At 42.0% G+C, this 4438-nt stretch overlaps 1 protein-coding gene across 1 annotated transcript in view; it reads left to right on the top strand.

Annotated features, from left to right (window-relative positions):
* The window catches only part of LOC106466418 (multidrug resistance-associated protein 1-like), a 157213-nt gene that overhangs the window by 107872 nt on the left and 44903 nt on the right, over positions 1-4438 (top strand). The gene's annotated exons all lie outside the window — the stretch shown is intronic.

The raw sequence follows: 4438 nt of genomic DNA, 5'->3' as shown, positions 1-4438 counted from the left end.
AGGCAAATTGGGTCTCTCCTCTCCCACCTCTGATATCTAGCATTGCACAACAATCGGGGGGGGGGGGTCACTCTCGGTTGAGATTGTCAATGATTTTATTTGTGGTGAGATGGAGACATATGTTCGGGTTTGTGTTGGTCCTCCAGGGGGTCTGTGAGGCTGCAATTGAGGGCAATCATCAACATTTTGGTCAGACTTTAGGTTTGCTTTTTCCTGTGCCTTATATTAGTCTGTTGGATTTTCAGCCACCCTGTAGGGCAGTGATAATTTTATGGACTTGGAACGCGGGGGTTTGAGATTCGATTCCGTCAGGTGGAAGCAGTAGATGGTCTGTAGTTCCTTTGCTCTAACAAAACAACTTACGTTATGTTAAAAAATACTGTTCCAATCAATGGTAATCAACAGAGTCTTTATATGATGAAAAGGAGGCCACTTTAGGATAAGCTGCCTTTGATTTGTTTTTCTTCTGTTGGTTCTTCCAGTGTGTAATGTTTTGGGCTTTTGCCTGGTTGCTATGAGCCTGCAACTTACTTGGTGGCAGAAAGGTCTGGTGGTGAAATTTTAGTTTTCATGCTAGAAAGTTTACTTCTCAGTTACGTGGAGGGACAGTTAAGCTTTATCTGACACATTGTCAGATCTTCATGATTTAACCTACGAACACCAGACGAAATCATTTTTCTGACTCTCAAATAATATATCTGCTCCTCGAATTTTGGAGTTCTGAGGCAAAGTCTGCAGTTCACCTATATAGGTGTATGTTCCCTGATGGGACAGGGTAAGTCTACAGACTTACGACTTAAATTCAACATTTTGTTTCCTTTCACTTCACTTTGTTAGAAGACTCTCAGGATCACCAGCTTCGTTGATGACGAGCTGGATCCCTTGTTAGCTTGTACATCGGTTCAATTTTTGGCTTCTACATTCCCCCAGTTGTTGTTCGAGTCTCAAATCTCATTGGCTCCTACAGGGGGTCATAGTTCTGCCCCTATTCATGAATCCCGAACCCCAACATCAGTCTCTTGGTATATTGGTACTCAGAATAGATTCTATCTGTATACAAGGTTTCCACTGCTTATTCCAATTGCTAGTAGCATTGGTGATTATTGTATACCTTCAGGGGATGTGGAGGCTCAGTTCCAAGAATTTCTGGACGTGTGGTAACCTTAATCATAGGTTCAGGAGATCTGCAGGTTCTTGGGTCACAATTGGTTCTTCAGTTCATATCTTCCCCACTATTATCCACCCAACCTGTAGGGTTTCTATCTACTGCAGTTCATCAGGACTTGGAACTTAGTTTTAGGGTTCTCTTTGTTTGGTTGTTCTGGGAGTAGTGTGAGAGTCAGGTTAGTTCTTCAGAGTTTTTGTTTCTGTCAGTTGTTGTGCCTATGCAAACAGGAGAATTGGTGTCCAGTCATCGATCTTCCTTGTCTATATCAATGCCTATATTCTCCAATGTTCACAAGTTACTCATTCCTCAATCTGTTTTTTTTTACTGGGATTGTAGATGTCCAACTTGGTTGTAGTTGGCTCCTATTTGCACTTTGCCTTAGTGGTGGAGTCCCACCACTCGTGGAATTTGTGGTGCACGAGGGTCAGGTTCTGCAGTTTCGGGTTCTTCCCATCAGACTTGCATAGTCTTAACATGGGTTCTGTCGTTTCGTACGATTTTTTTCTCATTCCCTTCTTTCCATTGTACTGTCCACACACCATTCCTTGGATGACTGGTTACTGCTGAAACCATCTTGTCAATTATTAGACCATCGCATCCTGATTCTCCTTTCAGATACAACCCAAGCAGGATCCCTTTCGAGACTGTGATATCTATTCTTGATCCAATTCAAAAAGGAGGTCCAAAATTCGAAAATAAGGAACCCTAGACCACATGCCTTCTGGATGAGAAACATAAGACACCATCACGGAATGGTCAGAGGGAAGCCAGACAATTTACCCCTTAAGAAACCTATACCATGAGGCCTTACCTGTTCAAGAGCAAGAAGGATGAAAACATTGTGTCGGGAATCCTCGTCATCTATGCATGGACTCTGGAATTCCTAACTGTTGGTATATGCATGGCATCCCTGAAGCAAGGCATTCATGAAGAGAATGGAATTCTGGACAAGTTGGCAGTAGAGGAACTTAAGTTGTAGTAATGTCCCAACTTAACAACCTCTCAAAATTGAATAATGATCCCGACTGAGGAAACTAGTAAATATGATCCAAATAAAAGGATTGCTTGTGTTCTTATCCCAAAGACACGAAGGATTCGAGTGATGCTGACATTCCCAAAAGATTAAAGAACAATCTGTGGACTGGGAGAAGGAGAAGTGAGTAAGAGTCTGGCGTCCTTGTCTATAATGTTGAGTAGGATGGGAGACAGCTGAGCCTGACTGAGAGATGAGAAGAAAAATAAAAAATCCCCAGACTAATGACATACTCAGGACTAGTCCTATCTTATCACCCTTTTAGCTTGCCATGTTCCATGGGTGATGCCTCTGGTAGAAAGTCCATTGTCTCAATCCAAAAAGATTTTCCCAACAGAATAGATTTGTATCGCAAGGTTCTGTTGGATTGGCTCTTATTTTGCAACTCTAATTGGTGGGTTAGCCTCTCATTGTATCACCCAACTACTGGCAATTTGATCTCCAGTACCTCATATTTGGGCTTTGGCAATAGTTTCTTCGTATCTGGACATGACTGGATTACCACTCTAAGCCTTCTCTTCGCTTAATATGTTTCCCAGAGTAAGAAATATGATTTGTTTCAACCCATTGTCAGATCCTGTTGATATCACCAAATTGGCTGCTACACCCAGGTTTATGTTTATGTAGTCTCTTCCAGTGTGTCCAACTCTTCCACTTCTTTTTTAGGTTCTTGCTGTGGAGACAGCCATGATCTGATATGGTACACCTGGCTATCCAGAAGCTCAAGCTTCTGGCATAGAGCTTATGCTGTTTTATCATGTAGCATTGACGTTTAATTTCTAAGGTTGGAATGTTTCTGTCTCAGTTTCTACTTAGTCCAAAAGACACTTTTCAATGCAAATGACATGCATATTAGCAATACTGTATTGAGAGGAGATTGAATCCTTTTCAATCAGTGGTGTCAACCATAACTCGTTTTTTGACATGGCTCTTTGACAAAGGTTTTTGCATGTTCCACAATTGCCAGTTACCTGCTAGGTAGATTAAGGTTACATGTTCTTTCTCTACACCTATTTGTGACTTGACTCTTATATACCATGTATCCTCTTTACTTGCAGGTTTATTTTTTGTTGTTGCTGACCTACAGATATCACTGGTCAGAGTGATTTGTGCTGTTTGTCCATAGACCACTTTCTCATTCTCTCTACGTCCTCAGACCAGTTCTTCTTACCCAGCATTTTGTCAGAATGGAAATGGGTTTAATCCTTTTCTCCAATTCATCTGCTCACTCTTTCTCTCTATGTAGAATCAGATTTCGATCTCGGTCATGTTCAGTGTTGGTCTTGAGGGTTTTATTGTCTGAACTTGTACCTTTAGAGATGCTAGACAACTCTTTTTATTCTGGGCTCTCTATGAAGGAGTGATAGCTTCTGTGAATCACATTTAATCAGATTTCTCTTTTCTATGCCCTCAGCAACCCGGTCGAATTGCTAGCTAGAAGTCATTGTACAGAGTGGTATGTGAGTGTTGCCTAAGCAGGTGTGTTTTTATCAAACCAATTCTGCACTAGCAACAACTATTTCATGATAATTACTACCAATTGCAACAGGCTCTGTAGAAATGAGGTGTTTCATAAGACCACCTAAGAGTTCACCAGGTGGTATTACCATACTATGCTCGACCACCACTCATTGACTATCATGAGTAAAGCTAAAGAGGATCCTGCCTTTCCTGCTGATCATCGGATAAAATTAATTAGGGTCAGTTTGGTTGTACAAATTTAGGAAACTTGGTTCACCTATTGCACTGTTTCCAGAGCACTGTTCCTCAGGGCTTTCCAATGCACATTACCCCCAGATTCTACTAGTGGAGCTAGGGAGTTCTTACCACATCCAGTTTCCAGCCACCGGGGGTGGTGGTCAGAGACTTTTCCTCCAGAGTGTTAGAATGAATTCCTCCACTCTCGGAGAAGAGGGTGAAGTTAGGAGCCCTCTTACCCGGGTCCCTGGATGTTTTTTTCCCCAAGTGTTGGTAGGAGAAGCACCAGCCTACATGGGAGCCTACTCCTTTTGATCAATATTGGTTCAGTACATTGTTCATGGAAGGGGGTCCACTATCTCTTCATAATTCCGAATGTAGAGTAGTCCCATCCTGGGTCCTTGATTCAGCACAATTTTTCCATGACCTCCCCATTATTCATTTGGTTGGGGAGTGAGGTTGAATGTTCATAATTGCAGACTGGATGAGTTCTGTTTCCTTTGGTTGAGGAAGGCATACACTATCCTATCATTCCAAAC

Source organism: Limulus polyphemus, unplaced genomic scaffold (assembly GCF_000517525.1).
Source record: "Limulus polyphemus unplaced genomic scaffold, Limulus_polyphemus-2.1.2 Scaffold2252, whole genome shotgun sequence".
In the NCBI taxonomy this organism is placed as follows: domain Eukaryota; kingdom Metazoa; phylum Arthropoda; class Merostomata; order Xiphosura; family Limulidae; genus Limulus; species Limulus polyphemus.
The sequence above is the reverse complement of the archived record's forward strand: the minus strand, read 5'-3'. Positions and strand labels throughout refer to the sequence as shown.